At 39.4% G+C, this 16,035-nt stretch overlaps 1 long non-coding RNA gene across 2 annotated transcripts in view; it reads right to left on the bottom strand.

Moving 5' to 3' along the window:
- LOC144827722 (uncharacterized) overlaps positions 1-15,331 on the bottom strand; it is a 31,558-nt gene extending 16,227 nt beyond the window's left edge. For both annotated transcript variants that reach the window (XR_013610330.1, XR_013610329.1), the window contains exon 1: positions 15,196-15,331. This is a non-coding gene — a long non-coding RNA (uncharacterized LOC144827722). The remainder of the gene's footprint in view (positions 1-15,195) is intronic.
- Positions 15,332-16,035: the final 704 nt, after the last annotated feature.

Raw genomic sequence — 16,035 nt, 5'->3', positions numbered from 1 at the left:
TGGTTTTGTTATCCCTAGTTTGTACCTATTATGGGGTATATTTATAAAAAAAGTAACACAGCACAACAAATTACCTTGCTGCACTGCATTACAGGGGAAGGGCAGGAATGCGCCATATTTATCTTATTACTGTGCATTCCTATCCTTTCCCCAGCGCTGGTGCAAAATGGGCGACCTAGCACCAATGCAGTCACCCTTGTACCATAGTGCAAGGGTGCCTCCTTGAATTAAGTATTGTTTTGTGCAGGAAGGGCTACCTGGACATGTCTAACATTAAACTTTCACCTGTCCTACCTTTAAATATCATGCACCCTGCCTTATCAGCATTTAAGGCCTACTTAGTGGTGACTTAGTAATATTTAAAAGGAGGGTTTAGGCCTGTTAAAAAGGGTAATTTGACAGGTCGAATTTTCAGTTTAAACCTGCACAGCCAGGTTACTGGCAGCAGTCTTACTGTCATGTTTAGTGTTGCACCTTTAGTTGTGACACAATAGGTTCTGCAGTTCACTAGTGACGTTTGACTTACAGGCTCTGGACATACTCTGTAGCATGTACTAGGGACATATAGGTAGGTTAATTATGCCAATTAGGAGTATAGCTACTTTTGACATGTTTTGACATTCTCTGTGGCCAGTTTAGCAGGGTCTCAGTGCACAGTGTCAAACAAACAGCAGGATCAGAAAAACGGCTTGATCACGCAAAAATAGGCATTTTCCAACAAGATCTTTTAATCAAGTGATAGCTGGGCAGACGAGGAGCTCTGTATTGTTAAAATGGACGACAAAGACCCCTGCTGGTGCTGGTTACATGTTTGATTTCAGGAACGCACAGATTTTCTCTCAAGTATCCAATCAATTTAGATGCATTTTCCTTCTGGAAGTATATACTAGTGCGATATTCGATCACTGCCTCTTCCTGATCTGATTGAGAAGAGGATGAAGACAAATTAAGCCCTCTCCTCCTATTATGACCATTTTATTTCCATTTAGGAGATGGAAGTTCTTTCAAATTTTCTTTCACAATAGCATTCAGAACTCTTACTATCTAGAACACGTGATACTCTTATTGGCATCAGAAATGAATAAGGCTAAGTTCATTTTCTGATGTACCACCCTTGACATGAATATTACATAATAACCTCAGTTATTTAGAAGAGGTAAATTGCCTTGCATTTTAGACAATATATGAGGAATAAGCTCTGTTTTGTATGTAAGACTATTTTCACCTGATAAAAATGTCTTCTAGTGTGTGAGAGTAAGGCCTTCGCCTGGTGGTTGTATGTATCATGTACTAAGGTAGAAGATAAAGTTGTAACCGTGGCTACAAGGCCAAAGGAGTAAGAAGAAAACTGAAATTTCTCCCACTATAAATTAGTACCTCCAGTCTCACTGAGAAGAGTTCTCTTTACCCTTGCATCCTCTTTCAATCATCAATTCATTCATCATTTTACCCTTCTATGTATTCATCCATCCATTCGTCCACTCTTTCCTTTATCCATCCATAAACCAATGTTTCAGTAATCCTTCCACCCAGCTTATTGTCCACCATTTAATCCACCCATCTAACTAAAATCCACTCTTTTATCCTTCCAGCTAGTCATGTTTTCACCCGTTTATTCTAACACTCTTCCACCCATACTTTCAGACTTACATCTATCCAGTTTTCAAACTTCAATTCACCAACAATTTCACCCTTTTTCCATACGGTTTTCCTTCCTTTTGTCTTTTCCCACTTCTATATTATTTTCCTCTAACCATTCTCTCACCTGCTCCATTTACCTCTTTTTATTTCCAATTATTTTAAATTTCCCTTTCTCTTTCCTGTACTTGACTCATTTGAAAGCCCATGGCCCTCTCCCTTCACCTCTTTCATGAAATTCCTTCATCACGTTTTTTATGAGCAATTTGTCTGCAGGCAAAGGAGACCCCGAAACAACTAATCAGTGTTCTTGCTGCATCCAAGTTGTCCAAGTCACTTTTGCTGCTGGTACGTTAATGGTTCACAACACCACTGGTCAAGGCCCGGGAGTTTTTTTGGTTTGGAGCAGTCATATAGCCTTCAGTTTCAATGTTGTCTTAGTACTCTAGCTAACATGTCTGCTCCTGTGGGGAATGTACACATTATCTCCAAAGATTTGAAAAAGATTGTGCTTTGTTCATCCCTGTTAGTCTTCCCCCAAACTTTTTGCCTTCCTCCTAAAAAATTTCCGATCTCGTTTTTGCAGGCCTTAGGACTACGCACTTTACCATTGCTGAGCAGGGCTAAAGTGCATGTGTTCACTCCTCAAAACATGGTAATATTGGCTTAAATCCAAATGGTATAATTGATTAACTTATACGTTCCTAGTAAAGTGGTACTATACTTACCCAGGGCCTGTAAATTAAATGCTACTAGTGGGCCTCCAGTACTTGTCGTCCACTTAAGTAGCCTTTAAAAATGCCTAGTGCTGCCATTGCAGCATGTGTGTTCAGTTTTAAACTGCCATTTCATTTCGATCTAGCAAAATAAACCTTTTCACAAAAAGCTCATCTTAGGTAATGGAGGTCTCCAGCTTCTCAATCCTAGGCAATGTAAGTTGCAATCTTTCCTGATTTATGCAGAATCATTGTCATGTCTGTTTTTTGGTGCATCTGCCCTTATCTTTCTACAAATTATTAGTGTGTGAAGCTATTCAACTAATATCATAGATGTAACACCTGATGCAACATTTGTCTAGATCAAATGTCTACTTTTCCACCATTCATGGATAAATGAGAACACATACAGAATTGGCATCCTTTTACCTTATATGTTCATAATGACACTTCTGGGATGCCTACCTGGATGCACATAACATAATCTATGTCAGGCATTCCTAAACTTATGTAATAAATTCCAATTTCTGGTCAAATTTATTATCTAAGGACTGCTTGGCCACTTGTAAGTAGAGCTCCTTCACCCAGATTATCGCACAAGGTTCTGCCTGAGATGGACTGATCTACTATCAGCACACTGTGCTCTTTGCAGATGCTACATCTTGCCTGAAGCCAGTAAAGCCAAGCCCTGGGGGAAGTGCGCAGCATTTGTTTGCCCTTCACAGGGAAACAGTCTTCACACCTTTGCTGATAAAGACAGCCTTTGCTGTCTACACGGTATGCAGTGTGTCTGTTCTCCCTTAGAAACTCTAGATTGCAAGTTGCTCTGCCTTTTATGCTCTCTAACTGTAGCACATAGAAGTAAGCATTAGGTTCTAGATGACATTTTAGAAATGTTCATTTTCTTCACATTTTTTAAACATGTCTTTTTGCTCATTTTCTCATATTTGGTATAGTTGTTAAAGGGTTTACTGACAAAATATCGATGAAAAAATATAGAAGTAAAAAATATCAATGAAAAATGCAAAAATATCTACTCCCTATACTTAAATAGGTAAGTACAAAAATATTGGAAAAAAAATATCGATGTAAAAATTATATTTGTAAAAAATATTGAATTTCATGTATATCTATATAAAATTAAATAATAAAGTTAAATAAACATACATAATAATTAATAAATTAATATATATTTACTTTAAAACAATTAATAAACTATTAATTTAATTTTTATTTTATCATTTCAAAATTATATCAAAATTTAGAAATATACAAAAATATATATACATTCTGTTATCAATTAAAACATGAAACTATTTAAAACTCTTTAAACTTACAATTCCCACTGCAGTGCGTGCAACAGTAGGCAAAGTTTTGGATAGCGAATGAGTAAAAATTACTATTCCCACGCCGGTGAGTGTAACAGTAGGGAAAGTTTTGGATAGCTGAGGGGTAAAAATTACTAATCCCACTCCAGTGAGTGCAACAGTAGGGAAAGTGTTGGATAGTGAAGGTGTAAAAATTACTATACCCACCCCAGTGAGTGCAACAGTAGGGCAAGTGTTGGATAGCCAAGGGGTGAAAATGACTATTCCCACTCCAGTGAGTGCAAAAGTAGGGAAAGTGTTAGATAGCAGAGGGGTAAAAATGACTACTTCTACTCCAGTGAGTGCAACAGTAGGGAAAGTGTGGGACAGCGGAGGGGTAGAAAATACTATTCCCACTATAGTTAGTCCAACACTAAGGAAAGTAGTGGCTAGCGGAGTAGTAAAAAGTACTATTCCCATTCCAGTTAGTGCAACAATAGGGAAAGTCTTGGACAGCGAAGGGGTAAAAATTAATATTCCCACTCCAGTCAGTTAAAAAAAAAACACAAACAAAAAATATATAACATTATTTCAAAAATCAAAACATTAGACACATATTATAATGTTAAATATATATTACAAATACCTAGAAATATTATATTAAAGACATTTTAAAAAATTTACAAGCAAATAACCATTTTTAGTTAGAAATTATTTATAAACAAAAACATGTATTATTACAAAAATGTAATCTTTTTTTATATCCTACCACATAACATCTAACAATTCACAACACATCTGAATTTTTAAAAAATGTACCTCCATAATCAACATAATTAACTATCAATTAAAGAAATATTATTAATTAAAAACTAAATTAAAACAGATAAAAAATTAATTTGCGCCCCAACCGTTACCCCTATAATACCAAAACTCACACACATAAAAAAATGAACAACTACCCTAATTTATTATCAAAGGCTGATTTAATATTAATGATCAACTAAATATTAATTAGTTAAATATACATTACTTTCCACCCTCTACCCCTATAAACCCCACAACCCATATCTAAAAATCATTACACAATTTCCATAATTAATTTTAAAAGAATAAATTAATATCAACTAAGAACTACTTATTAATTGATTACAAATAAATTACTTCCCACCCTTTACCACTATAAACCCCACAACTCATATCTAAAATGAATTACAAAATTGACATATTTAAATTTTAATTAATAATTAGCATTAATTAACAAATATTTATTAATTAATTAAAAATACATTACTTCCCACCCTTTACCTCTATGAACTCTAAAACCCACTCCTAGAAAGATGACACAATTAACAATTAATTACAGATTAATTAATTATTAATAATTAACAACCAATTAATAATTACCTATAATAAATTACTTCCTACAATTAGCATTATAAAAATTAATTATATTAATATTAATATATTTTAAAAATAATTACATTTATTATAATTAAATTACTTACCACCATTTACCCCTATAAAAACCTCAAACCGCTCCTAAAAAAACCATAGTTATCATAATTAATTATGAATTAATTAATATTAATTAACAACCAATGAATAATTAATTAATAATACATTACGTCCCAAAATTAATAGTATAAAATCAAATTTAAATAAATATTACTAAATACAAAAGAATCATTAATTTATTAGAATTAAATTACTTCCCACCCTATTTGCCTATGATCCCACAACCCGCTACAGAACTGAAAAACGCAAAATGTAATTAAAATAAAATTGATAACTACTGAAAATGTAACATATATTAAAAAGCATAAACAATATATATACAAAAATAGATCACATACATTTAAAATACATAATATAATACATAACACTAATAAAAAAATTGATATTTCAAACAACTATGGGGCCCATAAGGATGGCGGGCGGATCGCCCCCGCCAGGCCGGCGGTAGCCACCACCGGCCTGGCGGGGGCGATCCGCCCGCCATCCGTGCCGGAATGACCTCCCCCCATATTAGTATGGCCTGGGGGGTCCGCGGCGGACGGAAAGACCGTTCAGCGCTTTTCCGTCCTGGTCGCCTTCTGTATGGTGGCGGTGTCTATCAGACATCGCCAGCCATATTAGGGTGGGCATTTTGAAATGCCGCCATAGAAAGGCATGCGGATTCTGCTTTGGGGGCCCGTTGCGGGCCCCCAAACACTCTGGGGGCGGGGGTGCACAATGGGGGGTACCTATGGTACCCCCCAGCAGTTCCATGGACAACATGGCAGGCACCGCGCAGTCCCCGCAATGTTGCGCATGGAAGTGCACAGCATGCCTTCCTGCCATTGTGGCGGGCGGTGCTGAGTGCACTGCCCGCCACAATGGTAGGAATGCTTAGATGCGGCCACCACTGTGGTGGGCGCATTCTAATGCCACCAACGGGACCCCCACCCTTATGGCGGGCGGTCCCTTTTTGCTATGGAATGGCGGGAGGACAAAGTTCGCCCATCATCCTAATGGGAGCCTATATTTTCGCAAACAATATTAATGACTTTGATATTTTTTTAAAGGACATTTCTTACCTTAAAGTCGATATTCTTGACCACGATTTTCTTGCTGTCGATATTTCTGTGTCACGATATTTCCAACTCGTTATTTGTGTAAGTCGACATTTCCAACTCAATGTTCTGTCTGCATACCATTCACCTGAGCCTACTTAAGCCTTCTCCCTTTATCCATAGAGGACAAGCTTGTTAGGGCTACCCAAGGCTGTGGTTTGGGGCCCACGGCAATGTCCAGAGTTAAGATAATGGAGTATGGTCACTGAAAGGACTAAAAAATATATCAAAATGAGAAATGAGGAGGTATAGTGGTGCGGAAACCATGATGAAATCAATAAGCGTACTTCTACCCCTCCCTTTGTAAATTGGGCAAATAACAGGATTCAGTGAATTCACCATTATCTCCATGGTGAAGGCCAGGTTGTGAGTATCTAACAGCTCATTTATCTCCACCCCTCCAGTGAATGAACAAAATATAGGCCTTCATTCAACAGTTACCACCACCCCCCAGGGAAAGATTACACAAGTGACATTTGAAATCGCGAGCCAAAATGATTAGTGGTTGACCATCTCTCATTCTTAAAATAGAACTCAAAGCACTACCCAGGCAAAGAATTCTGGGGGCTCGGAACATCCACCCTTGTTGTTATAAAAATTGGGGAAGGACCAGGCAATGTAAGTCATACACCCTGCAGTGTATGAGCTTACAACTTGAGATCTGAGGCAAATCCACTCAACTCAACTCAACTTTCCAAACTTAAATAAGCCACCCTTAACCCTGCCTGCCGTTTCTTGGAGACTATATGGAAGGGTTGGACATAAGAAACGCACCTAGGGTGACTGAACTTGGAAGCAAGACCTGCGGCATTCCAGGACAGCACTTTGAAATCCATAAGTTACTGGAAGGGAGCTATCTGGGAGGCATCCATGATTATTTGAGACTGGGAAGGTTCAGTTTGAGCCTGGGTTCTATTAGGCTGGGAAGTTTCAGTTTGAACTAGTCAGTCACAGGTTTCCAACCCGCTCAGGGGAAGAAATCTATTGGCAGTTGTCAATTGGTATTGTGTGGGGGGTGACATAGTAGCTGGGAGATTGTTGGCTGGACAGGGTCCTACCAGAGGAGTGAGGATAAAAAACTGAAAAGAGACTAACCGGTCTATAGAAAAAACCCAGTGGCAAGGCAATTATCCCTGACGGGCCTCTTGTCGTACTGGAGGGTTATAGCAAGTAATTCACCAGCTAGGCAAGGATTATTAAAATTAACCACCACACAGTTACCCGGCCATCATTTTCTATCCTTGCCTATCCAAACTGTTCCTCTTTACAATGATAATAGGATCCGCAGGGCCATTCATAGGAGTGAATGAATGAATGAATGAAAAAGCCGTATTCGATTTCAAAGTACATAAAATCATAAAAGCAACAAGTTCATTACATGGACAAGTAAAAAAATCGTACGGGTATAGTTTGTTTAAAAATAAATACATATATTTTAAAAGTTAGTTAAGCTTTTCCTTTTCCTTAAAATACTTTTTAAAAAGCCCAGCATTACGGCCACACAATTTGCATCATTTAAAGATACTAAGAACAGTAAAGCTGGGCGGCATTGTCTCCATGTACCTTGTTTTTTTAAAAGTGGTTTAATCCATCTAGATCTTTCCACCGTATAAAATTTACAAAACCAAATTACATGCAACGTGGATTGGGTAGACAAGTTATCGCACGGGCATTTACAGAGATTTCTTCCCCAGGAAAAGTGATTAAACGAAAAAAGACATCAAACCTGAATCTTGTTAATAAATAGCGATCAAATCCCTCCAGACACCAAATTAAATAAGGTTGAATAGTGTAAGAGACTAGGGTGAGTTGATGCTGTATTACAAGTTTTTTGTTTAGCTCTACTCCTAATCTAAGGGATTCTACGTGATACCAACATAACTGCTTCAAATCCTTCCTCGATATCCTGCACAATGAATCAGGATGGTGGTAAAACTCGGGTCTTCCTAGGTCCCTAGTAAATTTACAAATATACATCAGCCAAGGTATCCTGGTGACCCTGTCCAGCCCCATACAATCCTTGATGATGTTTCTGTTTAAAAAGAGATCAGGCGATGTCCAGACTCTGTGCCAGAGCAAGAGTGGTTGAATACTGATAAGGTCGCTCACATAGCGAATACCCAATTCTTCATGACAATTAAATACAGGGGAACTAGCAGGGGTTGCCAAGATAAATCTTAAAAATGCATTTTCTACCTTTTGTATGGGGGTGGAATTGGAAATTCCCCAGATACCTGCCCCGTAGGTGGCTGTACTTAGGCACTTAGCCTGGTAAATTTTTAGTAGAATTTCTGGAGGCCTCTTCCCCATCTTTTTAGAGAAAGACATGAGTGCAGCTGTAGCTCTCTTAAACATCATAGTCCTATTTCTAATGGCTGGCCCCCAGGACCCAGTTTCTTATAGCACAATACCCAGGTATGAGAAGGTTTTGGTTGGCGCAATTTTCTCCTTTCCAGCAAACAAGCTACACTCTTTATTCCTAGGTCTGCCGCAGGTCATGACAAAAGTTTTGGTAACGTTAAGTTTTAAACCCCTGTTATCCATTAAACTTAAATATGTGTCCAGTGCCGTTTGTAAACCTCTTTGGGTCCGTGACATGATCACGGCATCATCCGCATACAAGAGGGACACAATTTGTTGGTGATTTATCCATGGGGAATCACGTACTTCAGCCACCAATTCCTTTTCCAGATCGTTAGTATACAAATTAAAAAGAAATGGTGCGAGTACGCACCCTTGTCTCACTCCCCGCATAACATGAAAAGGCTTAGTGCATTCCCCCTTAGTACCAAATCTCACTTTCGCCCTCGCCCCAGCGTAGAGTTGTCTTAGGAAGGTTATTAACACTTCTTCCACCTTCATGTCCCTCAAAATCTGCCACAAACGGTCATGGATAACACAATAAAACGCAGCGCTTAAATCAACAAACACTGCGTAAAGTTTGCCGTCCTTAGCCTGGGTATATTTCCCTAGGAGCATCGAGAAGTTTAGGACCTGCTCTAGTGTGCCCCATCCCTCCCTAAATCCATATTGTACAGGGGATAAGATGTTAACGTCTTCAGCCCGTTGTTGCAGGCGATTCAGAATTACCCTCCCTGTAACTTTCATAAAAGAATCCATGAGGGATATGGGGCAATAACATGAGGGATTTTCACGATCCCCTTTTTTAAATATGGGGATGATGATAGAATCCGCCCAGGTATCGATGAAGCCCAACTCACAACTCGCCTCGAGTACACGCGTGAGTAGCGGCGACCATAGCTCAATCTGGTATTTGAATAGATCAATAGGGATGCCATCTGCACCCGGGGCTTTGTTGCCTTTGCTCTGAGTGATGGCATCTGAAATTTCAGTTACTGTGACTGCTAAATCAATTGGAACAAAATTTTCCTCCTGTCGCTCCTTGGTTATACTCCCCATATCTACCAGTTTAAATGCCCCACCTGGATTATAGACCTCTGCAAAGAAGTCTATCCATGCATCGTCTGTTATTGCTACTTCCATTCTTGCCACGTCTCCTAAATTGAAGAACGGTGCCTTAACAGCTGCCCAAAAGGAGGAACTATCTCTTTTTAAAGATGCCTCGTATAGATTCGCCCACGCGTCATTCTTAATTATACGTTTCCTTAACTTTCTTGCCAAGTTATACTCATGTCTGCACATTTTAATTTCTGTCTGATTTCTCGGGTTTTTACGCAAGGCCCTCCTTAGTTGTAGATGGGTCTTCGTGCATGTTGAGTCAAACCACCCATTTCTATGTGGTTTCCTATCTCTAGGAGTGAGATGTGAGCTGATCCAGTTCTTCACCTTATTTTTAAGTTCTTGGTATTATTCACCATTAGCACTAGAACAGGGGGGACGTTCCCTAGGACCATTACATATGGTGTTGCTGCTGGAGGGAGATTTAACACCCCTCCCTGGTTTATATGAGGCACAGAGCGTGGGCCCACCCCTGATTTATCCCAAGGTCGAGGGAGGGAATCCGTGCTATAAGAGCTCTGATTTGCTTCCTCAGTCCCATGTTTTAAACCTAGTTGGTGTGACCTCAACACTACACCCCCAGCTTCGATGGTCTTGCATTTCTGTAACTTAAACTTCTGGAATCATCAGGAATCCACAAAACATTTACCACCCAGCATTGTCCCACTTGTTTCGATAAAAATGCTACCCTACTTGTGTGTCTGGGCCTATTGTCTGCGACAGGCACACATCAAAATAAGGCCAATAGGACTCTTGTTGACCCTTATTTGATGTGTGCCTGTTGGAGGCACTAGGCCCAGCCACACAAGTGGGGTAGCATTTTTATCAGGACAGTTGGGGGAACACTAAGTGGTAGGAACTTTGTGGATCTCTGTTGTTTCCGAAGTTTATGTCACAGCAAATGCAAGAAAAATGTGTGATTTTAGAGAAAGTTTGAGATTTGCACGGCATTGTGGGTAGTAAAATTGTGAGTAATCCATGAAAGGCACACCACCCTGGGTGCCTACGGATGTCTAGTTTTCAGGTTTGTCTGGGCTTGGTAGGTTTCCCTGGGTGGTTGTCGAGCCCAAACTCAAACACTAGAACTATGCCTATTGCTGAATTCTCCACATTGTGTTTTGGGGCCTTTTGTATCACAGGTGCTATGCCCACCATAAAGGTAGGGTAGCATTTTTATCAGGACAAGTGGGGGAACGTTGGGTGGTAAGAATTTTGTGGATCCTTGTGGTTTCCAGAGGTTTACATCTCAGAATACAAGGAAAATGTATGATTTTAGTGAAAGTCTGAGATTTGTACGGCATTGTGGGTAATACCATTTTGTGCAAGACTCACCACCCTGGACTCACAAGGGAGAGACCTTTGACCCTGTTACAGGTAGGTCGCTCCCCCACGCCGCACAGCGCCACATGTGTGCACGTGTCCCCCGCTCTCTGCCAACGCCGTAGGTTCTTGGCCCCTTTGTATAAATTATGAAATTGTTCATGTATCAAATATTTTTTTTTTTTTAAAAGTTCTTCTTAAAAAAAGGAATGTATCATTTTGAATAAATATGAGAAAAGAATAAGGACAGAAGAAATGACAACTTGAAAATAATGAATAAAACTTTACACTTTTTTAGAAAATAAATTAGATTGTTGTGCGTTTGTCACCCATGTTACATTAAATACTGGATGTACACCTATATTGAAATATTGTGGCCATTGAGGGAAAATTGTTCTTCTTGCTGTTCTTCTTATTCCCCTCCTTTCCCTGGCCTAACTTAGCTTTGAGGGGGTCCCATTAATATTGCTCTACGTACGTAGAGACTGGATCATTAGAGTATTGCAAGGAGAGTATATAGTGAATTTTTAAGTGTGTGAGGTTCGTCGGAGTGATTGTAAGAGTACATATGTTGGTGCAGCCTAACTCCGACAAGAAGATTGTCTCTAATTGGCTGCCCTCCATGTGCCAAAAACTGAAACTTCAACTTTCCATGGCCCTGTATTGCTACAGCTGAAACACTCTACTGACTTAATGTGCAATAAACATTCCTATCCACACAGATGTCTTATGTCCACCATCTTTCTTGTGTGGAACTATGGATGAATATAGCGTCAGTGATTCCCCGTACCTTCCATGTTGGCCATGTTGTGGGACTTGGCTCACAGAGTGACACTTTGGCTTTTGCAACCTGGGTGACGGCAGCACTCCAACACGGATACCCGCATCCAGTGTTGTCAGATTTTTGAAGTTTCTATAGCCCAAAGTCAACCAAAAAGTAGCCCAAAGTAGCCCGATATTTCTACTTTAAGGAAGGAGGGGCAGGGACTGCGACAAGCAGGCGCTGAATGTATTGGAAATGATGTTGTTGAAGGCTGCCAAGTAAATATTTGTGTAATACAGCGTTTTAAAATACTACTTTTCTTGGAGCGCTGTATATATATTTATAATCTGGCAACTAGCACAAACCAACATTTTACCGCACCACTGGGAAAAATATAGCCCAATTGTGCGTGATCTAGCTCAATCTGGCAACACTGCTCCGGGGTCTTGTTAAAATAAAACGCAGGAACCCATAACCCCAGCGCGAATTGAGCCGTTTTTGTTTGATAAAAATGCCTTCTTTGGCCCTGGGGGTCCTTCTGAGACCCCCTAAGCATGCCTATGGGGTCAGGGTGTTCCTATCCTAACACCTTCTCTTGTTTTATACCTTTGTTTCTCTGTTTTCTGGTTACTCACTTCTACTGAGTCAAAAGATTGCTGCCAATACTTTTTAGTTTGGAGTGTTGCCAGCCAATCACAGCAAAGCATGTGCGCAGGACTTAGGCTCCGCCCAGATATTGAAACTTTTATTTTTCTATTTTCTCAGCGACTACTGAACATATTTACACAATTTAAAAAAAGGTCACTTTCTGACGCAAGCACTACCTTTGTGCCAAATATGGGGTAAATCCGTTCAGTAGTTTCGGCTGTAGCCTTGCACAAAGTTTCCTGTAGGAAATGATTTTTTGACTCATTTAAAAAATTTCTCAAAAACTACAAAACAGATTTACCCCATTTAAAAAAAGGTTGCTTTCTGAACCAAGCTCTACATTTCTGCCAAATTTGGGGTAATTCCGTTCAGCAGTTCGGCCTGTAGCTTGTCGCAAAGTTTCCAATAGAAATTAACATGGGGAAAAAGTGTTTTGGGACCCCCCTGTTTTCTCAGCCCCCGCTTGACGAATCACCCCCAAACTTTTAGGATAGGAGCTGACCTGGATAGACTTTTGTTTTCGAGAATTTCGCCAAGATACGTCAAACGATGCCAAAGTTAATAGAAAATCAAAAAATGCTTTTCCCATGGAAACTAGGTTGTAACTATAACTACCTACTGGCGACCGCCAGTAGGTAATATATATACATATATAAATATATATATATATTTATCCAATATTACTGTTGATTTAACTTGTGTAAATTCATCAAATGTTAACAATATTAAGAAGGATTCATCCTCTTTATAGCAGCAGCTTATAACAGCGTTTTAAAGTTCTTTCAGGGGAAAAGATTCAATTAATTCAAGAGATCTTTAAGTATTCAGGCTGTGTCATCTTCTCTAACTTTGTGTGCATGGGTAAAAATATGGTGTATCCCTGCAGCCATCAGGCATGATATCAATGAGGTTGCATTTTTTCCTGCTCTTATGAGAATGGTGTGTAGAGTAGATGTACATTGTTTTTAAGAAGAATAGACATGAGAACAATATTTCATACAAAGGAGCTACAAAAATTGTTGACATTTCTGAGTGCTGCATATATCTAAGAACATGCATGTGTAAGCTAACCGATAAAACATCATGGTTTATAAATGACTGTTCTGATCTAAGTTTCATTACAGGAATGTTCAATTGTAATAGATTCCTACAGCATCCGGAAACCTTAACTATTACCGCAGAAATACTCAGATATTTGCAAATGGAAAATAAATGTCCTTCATGATATAAAAAGTATGAATTGCTCATCAGACAAAATTGAATTCAAATGAAGAAAACTGCCATTCTAGCGTTTTGCATTTAGACCATGTGAATAACATGTTCAACAGTTGACTCAAAATATTTGACATTATTTAGACAAAATTATTGCCGATCATACATTTTTCAAATACTATATCATTGGTGTGATGTCCCCAGAAATATATTCTAAGCTCTGTATATAAACAATGTATAGATATAATGCATACATGATCAAATAAATTCAAGCAGTGCCAGGCTTTAGGTGACATTATAATATTAATGTGATGTGTTAATGGCAGTTAATTAATCACAATCTTTTTTGTTTGCGTCCTTCCACTTAATTTGCCTGTCTCTTTCTCCATCACCCCTCACATATATCCCTTTACAGTGGTATAATTCTCTCATCCTCCATTCCCTGCTTTTCGCTTCCATCCCCTTGTCAACACCCAATCTTGTTCTTTGTTTACCACACATTACTAGCCTATCTCCCTTCCTTTCCCTCTTTCATTTATCTCTCCAGGATGCCGTTTTAGGGTATTTGCTGCGCTGTGCAAATTCTTATCATAAAATAGCCTTTACATCCTTTTCTTTTCTATCACTTCCTTCTTAATATAGGCCTATCTATTCTTCCACTCCAGATGTTTTGTTCCCCTTCTCTCTGCAGACTATTGCCTTCATCCCATTCTCCATTTCTTTCCACTACCACACAGCACCCTCAAAAACAAACTCTTTACTAGATCCCAACGCAAACACAACAATTTGGGTTTTCATCATAGACTACTGCTTGCATACAAGAGCGCTGTGAGGAAATGTGTGCTGAAACTCTTTAACCATTCTAGATTTTTCGATTTTTTTCATTTTGGACCACCCAGTTTTTGGGTCTCTGCTATTAGTGAGTCTCATTAACTTAGTCTCACTCACTGTAAGCTCTGTAAACATAGATTTTAGTGCTAACCACTAGGACCTGTCTTTTAAAATAAATTTCAAAGCCTCACAGCTAGGCTAAGAGTCTGCACTGGTTACACATGGTAAAATGTGTACACGTGTGTACTCATGCGTGGGCTGAGCAGGTGGGACTACTGGCTAACTCAGCCCTGTATCCTCGCAAACATTGCCCTGTTGCAAGTGGAATATTAAATGGATTATGGCATGTGCAAATTATTTTAACATGATTCTGTAGGGTGTTACTCTATTCATGCTGAAAATGAAAGATGCATCAAAATATCAACTGTTGATCAGTGATGTATTTGTATAATGAATAGGGAACGGTTCCACATTGTCTTTCCATCTTGTACAGCTTGTTCATGGTGACACAAGCAGTGAAAGATGGCTTGCCACCTCCCTCCCTCAAGTCTCATACCAAGGAGCAAAATCAAACCATACATGTGAGGTCAGAAACTGCCCTCCTTTTGCTTAGTCTAGTGATAAAACAGGACATTATTGGAGAATGAGAGGAACATTGTACCCACCACCGTGCACAAGTGCATATTAAGTCAGAGTGAACATCTCTGGAAAGTGAAAAGACTTGGCCCTCTCTGCAGGGTCTCCTCCATACTTTTTCACCTTCACCCCTCCCAATTTCTGAATTTGTTTTTGTTGGCCTGCATGACCTGAGAAAAAGGAAACAAGAAAAATATGGTCACCCTAGTCATGGGTAGCTCAAACAGGTGCAGTCACCTGGAACAGGTCATGCAATTTGCATTTACTTGAGCCAAAGCCGCTGTGGGTACATAATAGCCTGTATATACAGACACATATTTAGTTTTTTCTCACTTTTGTTAAATTGACTTAAACATATCTTTAACTATTAGTGAAATGTGAGTAAGGTGGGGAAGTTGTGCCCTCGTCCTGAAGAAGGAGCCCTGCCTCCGAAACATGTCGACGCACACATGAGGTTTTTGTCCATAATCACGACAAAACACGCCTCTCACATCACTTCTTTTACTAGTACCAGCCCGGTGTCATGAATAAAAAAAATTCTGCTATACCCACGAGCCAGGTGCTTTTTAATTTTCTCAATAAATCCCACCACTCACATAAACACTTACCCACTCACATGCACCACATATAGCCATAACTTAAAAGTGCTCCCGCGTAGTCGTAGGTCGCAGCACGCCGCAACCTGCTAGAGGGTTGCGAAGACCCCTATGATGAAGCATGACACCAAGGGGCATTTAGGTGTGTGAGGGGTATTTTACAAAACACTAAGTGCTCCCATACCACTGAGGAGAACACTTCCCTGTCAGTAATCATTTGCAAACAGGAAATGGTCCCCAAAGTGCACCTTCTCCTGTTGTGAATGTCAACAA

The sequence above is a fragment of the Lissotriton helveticus genome, chromosome 4_1 (assembly GCF_964261635.1).
Source record: "Lissotriton helveticus chromosome 4_1, aLisHel1.1, whole genome shotgun sequence".
NCBI lineage: Eukaryota > Metazoa > Chordata > Amphibia > Caudata > Salamandridae > Lissotriton > Lissotriton helveticus.
The sequence above is the reverse complement of the archived record's forward strand: the minus strand, read 5'-3'. Positions and strand labels throughout refer to the sequence as shown.